Source organism: Ictidomys tridecemlineatus, chromosome 9 (assembly GCF_052094955.1).
Source record: "Ictidomys tridecemlineatus isolate mIctTri1 chromosome 9, mIctTri1.hap1, whole genome shotgun sequence".
NCBI classification, from domain to species: Eukaryota; Metazoa; Chordata; class Mammalia; order Rodentia; family Sciuridae; genus Ictidomys; species Ictidomys tridecemlineatus.
Genome location: NC_135485.1, coordinates 122,097,240 through 122,111,172, shown reverse-complemented (window position 1 = coordinate 122,111,172; position 13,933 = coordinate 122,097,240). Strand labels below are relative to the sequence as shown.

Below are 13,933 nucleotides of genomic sequence, written 5' to 3'. Positions count from 1 at the left end.
CGTCTGCCTTCTCTGTGACTCCCCCTTGACCGGATGTCGTGGTTTATTTTTTCCCTGCCCTTTGCCATGCGACTGGCTGGATTTTAACCTTTTAGTGCTCTGGTCCTTTGTGCGGGTTCCTGTCTCTCCACTCTGTGGGGAGCTCCTGCTGTTCCACGGGGTGTGTGCGGATTCATGGACTGAAACCGTTAATGCCTGGAGCAGGCCAGTAGTGGTAGGAGAACCCTTTGCTATCTCTCAGCGGAGTTTTCTCGTCTCACTTAGCAAGGCCTTTGCTTCTTGTGATTCCAGTAGTTTCTACGGGGGAATAATTTCCACAGAACCCCAGGCAGCCTGTAGAACACCCCAGGTCTGGCTGTACCTGATGGTGGCAGGGACTTAGAGAGACACAGGCCCTTGTGTTGTATGGCACAGGGGGAGTCAAACCATCTCCTGAGACCTGTGTCTCTTTGTGCATTGGTGACAAAATTGGATTGTCCATAGAGCTCCAGGTGTTTTGAAGAGCTGCAAGTTAGCTGGGCGCCAGCATGGGTGCCAGGTGTTGGCCGGTTTCCAAGGACCCACAGCACTTCCCTTTATTTGGTGCTGGGGATTGAACCCAGAGATTTGCTCGTGTTAAGCATGAATTCTGCCACTGAGCTCTGTCCCCAACCCTTTTGAAAAAGGATTTCACTAAGTTACCGAGGCTGGCCTTGAACCTGCGAACCTCCTGCCTCAACCTCCTGAGTAGCTGGGATTCCAGGCGTGTGCCACCATGCCTGGAGGCCTGGTGCTTCTTACTGGGTAAAGAAGGAGCACTGGGTGCAGTAGGGTCCATCCTGACTAGACTCCTTTCCAGATCCCAGACCTTTTCTGAGGAAGCCTTTCCCAGCAGTTAAAATACAGAGGCAATTTTGTAGGGACCTGTGGCTCAAACTACTAAGCAGGGTCTGTGTTCTTCCCAGAGGAGAGTCCCCACCAAGTCAGAGGGCATTATTATGACATGGCGGACTGTTCAGTCCTTCAGTTGGGCTGGATAAGCAAATTCTTCATCTAAAAATAATGGCTGGATATGGACGTCGGTCAGATGTGCAGGGAGCAGGTTTGATTCTTAGAGTGAGTTGATGAGAAAAGCTCTGCATTCCCTCTGGGCCGCGGGAGCCCAGCTGAATTATTAATTGCAATGCCTCTGGAATAGTAGGTATCATCAGAGATTGAATATCTGGCCTGCAAGGAATTTGATATGAACTTGAAACTGAAAGTCTTCTTCGAATGTAGCAGAAAGTGAAATGCAGTGTCTTTTTTCCAGAGGTAAGAGGGAAAGGGAGAAAGAAAGGAAAGGGACTGAGGAGTCACACAATGTTACTTGGGGCACCTGATTGATTAACAACTGAATGATACGGGATTTTATTTCCATTTTGGTGGGGCTGGGCCTACTTCCAGCAGGTTCCTCCTGCCCTCCCTCATGTTCCCTAGCTTTCTTCACTTAGCATGGATTGTCCTTTCTATCCTGAGTGTCTAAAGTCTAGGGAGCTTACGACCCTCTGATGTAAGATATCTCCTGTGGCAGGTTTTCTTTGTACGTAGTGCTGAAAAGCAAAGTGTACACACAGCAGGTTCTCGCACCTGTCTGGAAAGGCTTGCCTCCACCTGCAAAACCCAGTAGTCATCGTGCATTTAAGGGACCGATTATCTCCCCCCTTCCTCATCCTGTGCCAGTGAATAGGAGGTTCTGTTCACTTATCTTGACTTGCGCACGAGTATAGGTATTGTTTTTTCTTTCATGAGCTTTTCACTTTTCTTTTATGAGCCTTTGTTCCTGATCTCATTAGTCTGGCTTGTGTCCTAGGACCTATCCACAGAACCAGGGTGTCATGGACACACCAGCTGGATTCTCCTCCGAAGCAAAATCTGAGAGGAAGTGCCGGCTTTTTCAGGGGCTTGAGCAGGAGTGGGCAACTGGCCTGCAGGTCAACTCTGGCCCCCAGCCTGCTTTTGAGACAGTCCATAAACTGGTTTTCAAGATTTCTAATGACTTGAAAAAATGAAAAAATATATTCTGTGATGTCTGAAAATGACATACAATTTCAGATTGCAGTGTTTAAAATATTGTGTCATTGGAGCACAGTTGTAATCATTTGCTTGCCTGTTGTCTAAGGCTGCCTTGTCTCACAGTAGAACTGGGTCATTGCAACAGGTACTGTATTGGCCAACAAAGCCCAAAGTGTTCACTGTCTCTCTCTTCACATAAAAGGTTTAAATTAAAAAAACAGCAAAAATAGTCGATCTTTTGAGTCTTACTGTGTACCAGCCAGTTATGCTAAAAATCTGTCTTGTTGAATCTTCCTGACAACCTATACGGCATATTTCTTTTAATCACCATTTTAGAGATGAAGAAAAGGAGGATCAGAGAGGCCCATTATACCCAGCTGATCAGTGTCAGAGCTGGGACTCATAACCACATTTGTCTGATTCCAGAGCCTTAACACTTATCCACCACAAAAAGTCATCTCAGCTGGAGCAATATCCATGCATGTCCTTGGTGGGTCTGTAGTAGAGGACCCAGATAAAAGTTGTTTATTCCAGATTTAATTTGCTTCTTTTTTAATTAATTTAATTTTGTTTACTTGACAGTTTGTGTTTGTCTCTCTCAGTGAGAGTATTTAAATTGCTTAAGGATAGTGGCTGTTTGTGGCCCTGCATGTAGTAAAAACTGAATTAAAAGTCTGTTGCATGGCCCTGTGGTGCACACCTGTAATGGCAGTGGCTCCAGAGGCTGAGGCAGGAGGATCACGAGTTCAAAGTCAGTCTCAGCAAAAGCAAGGCGCTAAGCAACTCACTGAGACCCTGTCTCTAAATAAAATACAAAATAGGGCTGGGGATGTGGCTCAGTGGTTGAGTGCCCCTGAGTTCAATCCCCAGTACCAAAGGGAAAAAAAAAAGTTTGTTGCATGAGGTGGGTAGAAAGAAGGGAAGAGGGGGATAAGGCATGAAAAGGGGGAATAAGACAGAAAAAAAGAGGAAAGACACCATCAAGGAAGCGCTGGGGTCCCTGGCACTGGCCTGACCGTGGACGGCTCCGTGCTGCTGCTTCCCCATACCAGAGCTCACAGGCATGGCCACCCCTGTCTGGTGGTGTGCTCCTTCTGCTGCGGCCATCTGCTCCTATCCTCCTGCCTCCGTCCCTCCCCTCTGGTGACACTGTGGCTTCCTGGCACCTGGCCCAGACACACTGCCAACCTCTGAGGGAGCCTGGTGAGTCAGCCTTTGCTTTAGCGTGCGACCACTGAGACATACAGAGGACAGGACAGCCAGGTCTCCCGGCCTCCTGTCCAGAGACAACGGCTTACGCACGTCAAAGGGCAAAACTCTGACTCTGGAACGGGATCAAAGGAGTCGTTTCTTGTCTTTCTTCTTCTTATCTTCCCAAGAAGGCTGCTGGCTGTAAGGGACCGTGCTGGCCAGTGGGGACTCATTTCCACTGGCCACAGACCAGCAGAGAGCAGCAGGTGTCTTTCCGGTGAGAATAAGGGGCAGATGGGCGGACAGGGACCCTCCTCCTTCCTGGGCCTGGCCTGGCACTGGAGTTAGCATGAGGATTCAACAGGAGCAACAAAGTTGCACTTGGGCCTCTTAACTGTATCCAGGCTGCCTGCTGGACACCAGCATTGAGTGGGTGAGGAGGCAGGAGGGAGGCTGCCTCTAGCCTGGCACACTGATTTGTGTCAGTGAATCTCCTTATTTTTCATGATTTGGACCATTGTCATTTATTCATTTATTTAGCTCTGAGAGAAGGTAATGGAGAGTGGTATATTAGACTTACTTATTCTTATACCTAAAAAACAAATGTTGATTGAATCCTAAACTGAGCCTAGTTCCAGGAATAGAAGAATGCATCCTTTCTAAAGAAACTTACAAATCCAATAGTGGCTCTAATAATAACAATTATGATAATTTGTGTACTGCCTGCCTACAATACATCAGGCACTGTATCAGGTTCTTGACAAAAACTGAACCTGTGTAGTAGGTACCCTTATTATCCCCTTCATGCTGATGATGAAATGGAGGCGGAGGGGGGCGTGTTAGTCAGATTTCCATCGCTGTGACAAAATACCTGAGACAACAAGTTAAAAGGAGGAGAGATTTATTTTGGTTCAGAATTTCAGAAGGCTCAGCCCATGGTTGGTTGGCTTCTTTATTCTGGGCTTGTGATGAGGCAGAACATCACGATAAGCCACCCATGGTAAAGCAAACTCCCCACCTCTCAGTGTTGAGAGCCACAGCCAAAGGGGCCCCAGCAAACTTCCAGCTGCCGGCTGATGATCCAGCTGCCAGCAAACTTCCAGTTGCCGGCTGATGATTGGCTCACAGTGGCCCCAGCAACATCTAGCTGATTGGCTCCTCCACGGAGCTGCTCATTGGGTGACTTCTTTGGCTCTGCCCACGCAACCCAGCCAATCGGCCTCAAGAGGAGGAGGATTGTGGGAGGTTGAGAGGCTGGTGTGGGAGAGAGAGGCTTGTGGAAGCCGGTGGTGGCAGTTGGGCTCTGAGGGTTTTTCCCTGGAGCTGTTTTGTTTGGCGTTTGTAGTTCTAAAAATAAAGTTAGTTTCTTTTTGACAAGTGGCTCCTGATTTGTGCCAAGCCAGACTTCGGCACTCAGGAAATAAAAAGAGGGAGAGGAAGGAGTCAGGGTCCCAACATCTTCTTCAAAGGCATGCCCTCAGTCGCCTCACTTCCTCCCACTAGGCCTCAAAGTTTCCATCACCTCCTAAAGCTGGTGACCACAGGCTAGTCAACAGGCCTGCAGCCTTTGGCCTTTGGGGGACATTTCAGATCCAAACCATAACAGAGAGGTTAAATTACTTTCTCAGAGTTGTTCAGCTTGTAAGTGGCAGAGTTGGGACCCAAACGCATCCTAGGCTCTAAGCCCATTCTCCACCACTGCACCACACTGCTTCTGATTATAGTAACTTGAGACTCATTGTGTGTTAAGCAAGGGGCCAAGGCACCCACACTCTATCCCATTTAATTATCTACGATAGCCTTACAAGGTGGCCCTCTGCAAATGACCTAACAGAGGCAAGAAGGAACCCAAAGATATATTTATTAGTCATCCCTTACCCACAATTTGGCTTTCCAGGGTTTCAGTTATCTAAAGTAGAAAATTCCAGGAATAAACAATGCCTAAATTTTAAATTGAACACCATTCTGAGTAGCATGGTGAAATCTCACATCATCGTCTTAATCTTACTCAGGACATGACTCATCATGACATGACTCAGTGTATCCATGCTGTATATATTACCTGCCCATTAGGTATGCAGTAGCCTCCTAGTGATCAGGTCAGCGCTTGTGTTCAAATAACTCCTATTTTACTTAATAATGGCCCAAAGCACAAGAATAGTGATGGTGGCAATTCAAATATCCCAGACAGAAGTTGTAAAGTGTTTCCTTTAAGTGCCAAAGGTGAAAGAATGATAAGATTATTTTGAGCCAGAGACCACATTTGAAAAATTTTATTATAGTCTACTGTTACAGTTGTTTTATTTATTTATTTTTTTTTAAATTCAGTTGTATATAGACACAATGTCTTTATTTATTTATTTATATGTGGTGTGAGGGTCAAACCCAGTGCCTCACACGTGCTAGGCAAGCACTCCACCACTGAGCCACAACCCCAGCCCACAATTGTTCTATTTTATTATGAGTTGTTAATCTCTTTCGGTGCCTAGTTTATGAACTAAACTTCATCATAGATATATGTGTGCCTGTATGTAGGCATAGGGGAAAACATACTGTACATCGACTTCATTACCATGTGCAATCCAAGGCATTCGGTGGGGCCATAAACGTATCCGGGCAGACAGGGGCTCTACAGTAGAGCCAATCCCCATGTGCCTCTGGAGCCTGTGCCTTGGTCACAGCCACAGGCTGACTGCACAGTGCGCGTGCAATGGAGGGATGGGTGACGGCGGGGCCTGGAGCCCCACAGCCCGCTGAGGAAAACACTCTCTGATGACATGTCAGAGGAGGCAGCCTTGAGGACGATGCCAGGCCCCTGTCCTCAGCTTATCTCTCTCTGCCAAGGTGCCATTTTAGTACCCCCTCCAGGTTAGACTCCAGAGCACTGATCTAGAAGCCCCTGGGGAACCTCAGGCACGTTCCTGGGAGAGGTCACACTCAAGTCCACAGCCCCCAGGGCACGTCCCTGGAACCTGAAGCTACAGCTGGAGGCAGGAGAGCCGGGGTCCAGGACTGGGAAAGGTCACGCAGTGCAGAGCACGCTCCTTCCAGGAGGGCCGGCCGGGCTGGTCGCAGTGGCTCAGACTGGGAGGGCTGTCCCTGCAGCCCAGACCCCTCCCCCGCAGGTCTCCCCTACTCGAATCCGCTCTCTTACAGACAGATCCTGTGAGGGATGATGAGGACAGACAGGGAAGCAACAGAGTTGGGGCTGGGAGGGAAGGAATGCCTAACCCCACGGGGCGGTCATTGTCTCAGCCCTGACCCGCCCGGGCCTCTTCAGCTGGAGCCCAGCGGCGGGCCTCCCAGGGGCGGGGCCTGTTGCCATGGAGACGGGCGCACAGCCGCAGACGCTCCGGGCAGGGCCGGCCACGAGGCCAGGGCTGGCCAGGAGGCCAGGGCTGAGGTGGCAGGGTGTTGGAGATCACTGTGTAGAGGCCTAGGGGCCGGATTACCTGGCCAGGAGAGGGCCATTTGTAAGGTTCTCTGTGTACTACGTGTTGGTTTAAGAATGTGAGCAAGAGAAAAATTGTGCTCTAAATGTGTACTATGGATCGAAATGCATCCTGCTATCAGGCATGACAAATTAGAGTAAAAAAATAAAAATAAAAAAAAGAATGTGAGCAAGAGGAAGCCAGGAGCCTAGCAAGGCGTTATCAGCAACGTGCCCTGTAAGATGACAACTCAGGGAGAGTTGCTGGGTAGAATCCCTAACTCCAAATCACAACTCGACTGGGGTGTAGTCAGTGGTAGAGCCCTAGCCTAGTATGCATCAGGCCCCGAGTTCCATCCCCAGCGCTGCAAACCAAACCTCTGGTAATTAAACAAGGTAAACCACGGAGCAATCGAGGAAGGAGCACATCACCTTGAATTTCATTGTTCATGTGACAAGTGTCAGCATGAAACTCCTTAGAAAAACAACACGTTCCTGTTCTGTGCATCAGTGTAGACTCAGGAATCTGGAGCTAGCACTGGGAGATTTTATGCCAGGTATACTCTGGACAGAGAGTCCACTTTGAACTTCCCAAGTCAAACAGTAGCAAAGCAAATGAGCCTTTTGTTCACATGCTTACAAAGAACATGGAACAGCAGACAGACTGCTGAGCATTTGATTGACCCTTCACCCTCTCAGGAATATACCCAGGAGGAGAGCCAGGAGAAGAGCCAGTGCAGGTCACCTTGACCCACAGAAGTTGCAGACCCTTTTCTCCACCAATCTTTTATGTCTTCTTGGTCATGGAGCCAACTCCCAGCTCCACAGGTCACACCATAGATAAGACAGACATAGCATTTTCCATTTATCTTTCTTCTGTTTTCAAGAGATCAAAGCTATGGAAGAGCCAGGTCACTCTTGTGAGAGCCTGCACTAGCCCAGACCTCCTTAACCTTTTATCCACAATAGGTGTTTTGGGTTGAACTGTGTCCCTCCGAGAAGATTTATTGAAGTCCTAAACCCTGATGCCTCATTTGGAAAGAGGTCTTTGCAGATGTTATCAAGTTAAGATGAGCTCATACCCATATTAGGGTGGGCCCTAATCCAATGTGATTGGGATCCTTATAAGAAGAGAAAATGGGGTTGGGAAGGGATCCAGTGGTGGAGAGGTTAGCATGTGCAAGGCCCTAGATCCATCCCTAGAACCACAAAGAGAGAAAAGGAGAGAGAGAAAGCGAGCAAGCAGAGCCACAGGGAGGAGGCTATAATGTGAATAAGCAAAGACACACAGGAAGAAGAGGGCCAGAGGGCCAGGTTAGGATGGAGATAGAGATCATAGTGACACATCTACAAGCCTGGGAAGGCCTGGGGCTACCAGAAGCTGGAAAGAGGTGAGAAACATCCTCCCCAAAGGCTTCAGAGGGAGCATGGCCCTGGCAATGCCTTCAGTTTGGACTTCTGGCCTCCAGACTGTATTGTCCTAAGCCATGTGGGTTTGTGGTACTTTTATATATATATATGTATATATATATATAAAAGATGAGATCATACCCATATTATAATATATATATATATGAAAAAGCTCTGTTGCTGTAAATAAATCAGTCTCCTGACTTCCATAAATCACTTCCCGGGTTCTTGGGAGAAGACATAATTAAGATTGTCAAATCAGAGGCCTTGATTTAGGGGAAGGGAGAGTTTTCTCAAGACCAAGATAGGAAAGTATATTTTCATTTACAAAGTCAAAAAGATGACAATGGCTCGGGAGGCTGAGACAGGAGGATTGCAGGTTTGAAGCCAGCCTCAGCAACTTAGTGGGGCTGTAAGCGACCTGTGAGACCATGTCTCAGAATTTTTTTAAAGAAGGGCTGTGGATATGGTTCAGTGGTTAAGCGCCCTTGAGTTCAATCCCTAGGACCAAAAAAGAAAAGAAAAACAAATAAAAAGCTGAAACCCACAAATTATAGACTAAGGAATTTGATATCGAGCGTAATTCTGGAGAAGGATTATTAATGAGATAGTTCAGAAACACCTATAAAAGAAAGCAACCTGAGTTCTGTAAGAATAAATTATATCAGACCAATGGCAATTCCTTTTGGAGACCTACTGGACTCAGATATTAGTTGTCTGTTCAATAGGCATCATATATGTCATATGAGAAAGGTGACAAGAAAAGTACAATGAACTCAGTAGTATTAATAAAAGGACAGGTGTGGAGTCAGGAAAAAGATGATGATTTTCTGTTCTCTGCTGGGCAGAGCCCACCTGGTTGTGCCTTCAGTTTTAGGCAATACCCTGTGGAAAATACAAAAAGTATTCTCGAGGGAGACGGGTGCAGGATCTGTGTCCCCTTTACTTCAAACACCACCTAGCTGAGAAGGGCTGTCCTGAATCCTGAGACCCAATCAACTGTGAGTTGGAGGAAGGGAATGTGTCCCCAGGACTCACTTTGAGGGGTTTTGTTTATGTCATTTATATTTGTATCACTCATACCTAATACACTGCCTATCACATAATGGTTTTGAAATGTACCATATTTAGGGGTGATCCCAATGCCAGGTCAGTTATAGTGTGACCTCGTGGATGGAGCTGGCTCCATTGGTTCTCTGGTTAGTTCACATCTGTTCATATGATACCAACAGCGAAGGCCAACGTGTTTCACCTACGATCATTTTCTGACAGTCTTACTTGGTCTAGGACCTCCCCATAGCCACTGAAGAATGATGCCAATGTCTAAGATAGGGGTCCTTATCAGGAACCTGTTGGGGTTTACCCCAAACCACTCAACCCCACTGACTGCCAAGAGTGGACCTGTGAAATCCATCAGAACCACATCTCTTCCCCTCTGCCCATGCCTGAACAGAAGGCTGGAAACAGAGGTTCCTTACCATCCTCTTTCATAAGAACATTGGGCAATAGTTTTCATAGAGTTTTTGGAAAGCAAAGACGAGAAAAGCAAAAGAACAACTGCATTGGGCAGAGTTTGTAAGCTCTCGATTTCAGGTTGCCTCCTTCTGGCTGACTGTGCTTATCTCTCTCTGAAACACATCACCTCTTTAATCAGCTGGCTTTGGGCCACTCTGGAGTTGCCTGATGACCATTTCTGCTCTTGCCCATTCTGAAGGACCATCAGCGCACTCCGAAAGAGGAAAAGAGAAAGCCACAAGACATGGACTCTAGTTTACTTTTACTTCATAATGGCTACTCCACACTAAGTTGGTGACTTGGTCTTTCTAAACCTCAAATTCCATTAATATTAAAGCCTGTTCTACCCATTTCTGGGTTTTCTTTGAGGACCAAAGAGAAAATCTACTATGAAGGCATTTTCTAAATTTTCAACCACTAAGCAGATATGTAGAACTGCTGCTTTCTAATGGTGTCTAGTCCAAATATTTTCCAATTGTGAGATGAACTTTGATCTTTATGCCATATTATATCACCCATCCCTTGTATTATTCTGTGTCTATTTATTGGGCAGCTACACGTGACAGGCATTACACTAGGAGCTAAGGAGTGAGAGATCAAAGATGAAAACCTCCAACTGGGTTTGGCAAAGAATGCCATAGAGCTCTCAGGAGTGGCACCCCATCCAGACTGGGTGTGGGAGCGTCTGGAGGCTGCAGGGGAAGTCAGAGAATCCTTCCAAAAGTGAGTTGTGATTTTGCTGAGCTCTGAAGGAGTCAGAGGAGTTAACCAGAGGAAGATGAGAGTGTTCCTGGTAGAGCAAGTGGTACATGAGCTTAGAGGTGGGTGTTTCCCAAAGGGGATGCTGTTGACAATTAGCGGGGACAAATGGATGGGCCTCTGCCATGCCTTGGGGGATGTTTGGCATCCCTGTCCCCACAGCTAAATGTCAGTAGTACACGCATACCCACACCCAATATGACAGTTCAAAATGCATACCTGACCACTTCATGGGGCATCCCATGGTTGAGGGACACTGCTGAGAAGATTCATGGAGGAATTGGAACTAGAATATGACTAGGTAAGACAGAAGGAGGAGAAAAATTAGGAAGGCAGATTATAAATGCCCTGTATGCCATCTGAAGATTACTTCCTAGAAGGAATTTCCTTGATAGACCATATACAAAGTGTTTGGATGGAGTCTGGCACATAATACAGGGTTGATAAATTCTGGGTCACTATCTCTCAGGATCCTGCCCAACCTTATTAGTCACAAATGCACATCAGAGATTCAAATGCACACCACAGTCAAACTGGCTGATGACAGTTAATGCTAATGTCCCTTCAACTGGACAGAAACAGTGACAAGGGGAAAGATCTCTCCAAGGAGTCAGTAAGGTGTGCAGCAACCTTAATCTCCAGGATCTTGGGCTCTTTTCTGGTGTGTGTGTGTGTGTGTGTGTGTGTGTGTGTGTGTGTTGCTGATCAAACTCATGTCTTTGTGAATGCTAAGCACATGCTCTACCACTGTCTTGACATACTCAGCCCCACCTCTCTGCCCTTGAGGCCCCACATCTGGTTGCTGGAAATCTCAATCCAGGCAAACTCTGACTCAGAAAGAAAAAGATCAAAGGCCACTATCACCTCTACCCGTCACTAGGGAGTGCCAAGGCGAAGATACCATGGACTGCTAATACATCCTGTGGCAACCCAAGCCCCAACTTCTAAGCACTGGTGCTCACTGCCATAGCATGAACTAAAAATAAGGCTGCATTTTTCTATGATCAGTAATGTTATGTGTATTTGTTAGGTTCCAGCCTGGCCCTCAAACCCCATTTTACCCATATAGTAATTAAACCATAGCGGTGAAGGTGTTTGGAACCCCACTATCCTATGTAATGCTATTTCCAAGGAAGAGGTGTTTCTAATTCCAAGCAAAAGATTGAAAAGAAATATGATCCCCATTTGTCATACCTTTACCCAGATTCCAGTCATACTTAGCTACTACTCTTTTATTGTTATTATTATAATTATTATTATTTGGTACTGGGGATTGAACTCAGGGGTGCTTAACCACTGAGCCACATCTCCAGCCCATTTTTTGTATTTTATTTAGAGACAGGGTCTCACTGAGTTGCCTAAGGCCTTGCTAAGTTGGTGAAACTAGCTTTGACTTGTGATCCCCCTGCCTCAGCCTCCCGAGTCTCTGGGATTACAGGCCTGCACCTCCAAGTCTTTACTTGTGCTGTGCTCTGTGCCTGAAATGCTCTTGCAAATCATATCCCTCCTGTGGGTACCCAGAGCACACAGTTCCTCTCGCTGTCAAGCACTTGCCACCGCACATTACAATGGCCTGCTTATTAATCCATCTTCCAAACTGGACTGTGACCTTGCCAAAGGCTCAGAATTCATTAAATTCTTCTCTGTGTCCTCAGGCCTAATCAATACCTAAAACATACTCCATGTTCAGTAAGTGTTCATTGGAATGAATGATTGAATAAGTGCACCTTCTCTGACTCTAAGCTCAGCCGCAAGACCAGGATCTCTCCCACTTCTCCATCTTCTGCGAACAGAGACCCAATCCATATATATAACCTTAAGAATCTGGGTTCCATGGAGACAGAGAAGGAGGGAGAGAAGGAAGAAAGGATGTGCTAGGGGAGAGGCCAGCATGTAATGCATTTGGATTTGGGATGGGCTCAGTAGCAGAGTGAAAAGAGGTGAGGACTCCCCTCCACAGCAGGCCAGACACCTTTGTGAGGATTTGTTCTAGGAAGAGGACACTGTGGGGTGGGACAGCCTGCCTGGAGTTTCAGGAATTGGTCCTCATTAAACTATAGGCTTCTGAAGCAGGGCATAGGTCCACACAGAATCTCACACACAAATGTTTACAGCAGCCTTATTCATAATAGCCAAAAAGTGGAAAAACCCAAATGTCCATCAAATAATGAGAATGGATAAATGGAGTGTGCTATATGCACACAGGGGACAATGGCCATGACAAGGAATGAAATAGTAATAGAAGCTACAACGTGGACAAACTTTGAAAGACAGAGCCAGACACATAAGATCACACAGATGATTTCATTTATGTGACCTATATTTACTTGTATGGCAGAGTCCCATAGAAGGTAGAAATATATAGACAGAAGGTAGATTGGTGAGTATTTAAGCCTATGGGAGGTGGGAAGGGAAGTTGGGCCTGACAACTAGAGGGTATAACATTGTTGTTGTTGTTCTATTTTGAGGTGATGAAAATGTTCTAAAGTTAACAGTGGTAATAGTTGCCCGCTTCTGTGAATGCACTAGAAGCCACTGAACTGTATATTTTATACAGGAGAATCACATAGTATGTGATTTATATCTCAAAGAAGCTGTTTAATCACACGAAACTCTGTAGCAGATGGTCACCTGTGCTTTGGAAGACTGTGTGCCAAAATTCACGTGTCCATGCGTTTCCGGGGTCTGTTGACTTCACTGAGTTCTCTGTGATCTCCTGGACCTCTGCTACCACCAAGGGTAACTGCTCTGGGAAGCCAAGGCCCCTGAGAGGGCTCAATGCAATGCTTGAGTACAGAAAGAATATAATAAATATTAATGGAAGCAATGTAATAAATATTAATGTAATCAAACATGCAGATCAAATATGTAGTCTTATTGAAACAGAAATGATTAGTGATCACTTTGATAACTGAAAAGGATACAGTGTTCTGTATTGGAAAAAGGAGTTGAAAAAAAAGAGTGATTGTGAATTCCATTCTCATATGTAAGGTTTTTTTAAATTCTAAAGTATTATTTGTAATGTGAGGCTCTATCACTTTTCCTGTTTTGGGAGACTGAACCCACGCCTACATGCCAGGCAAGTGCTGAGCCACATCCTCAGCTCTCCTAATCATTCTCTATACCTATTTGTTGACCACTTTCATTCTATTAATATTCTTAAAATAAATTTAAGAAGTCGGTGAGAAATTAGATTGTGTGCATATGTAGTTTGTTAAGTTTCTTAACCTTCAGCAGAAAACTTCAGCATCAGAAAAGAGAGTCTGCTGTCTCCTCCATCAGATAAACGCACCATAAGCCTTTTCTCTGAATGAGAAAAAAAGCAGAGGACTTTTTTTTTTTTTTTTTTTGCAATGGGGAGGTTGGTAAAGGTTTGTGAAACTGGACCATTTTTTTTTTTTTTTTTTTTGCTTTTTAAAAAGTAATTGAAACATCTAAGGCAATGGGTTCTTTTTCTTCTTCTTTCTTTCTTCTCCCCCCACCCCTTTTTTTTGACCAACCAAGGTTAGCGGGTGCTCTCACACGCACCCCAAACTCTCCTCTGAATCTGAACTTCCCGGTACTTGGTTTTCCCCCTCGAATCTCTTCCCCCTGCGT

General features: G+C 45.9%; 1 protein-coding gene across 12 annotated transcripts in view; it reads left to right on the top strand.

Annotated features, from left to right (window-relative positions):
- Window positions 1-13,933, top strand: part of Trim2 (tripartite motif containing 2) — a 184,899-nt gene that overhangs the window by 98,546 nt on the left and 72,420 nt on the right. The window lies entirely within an intron of this gene.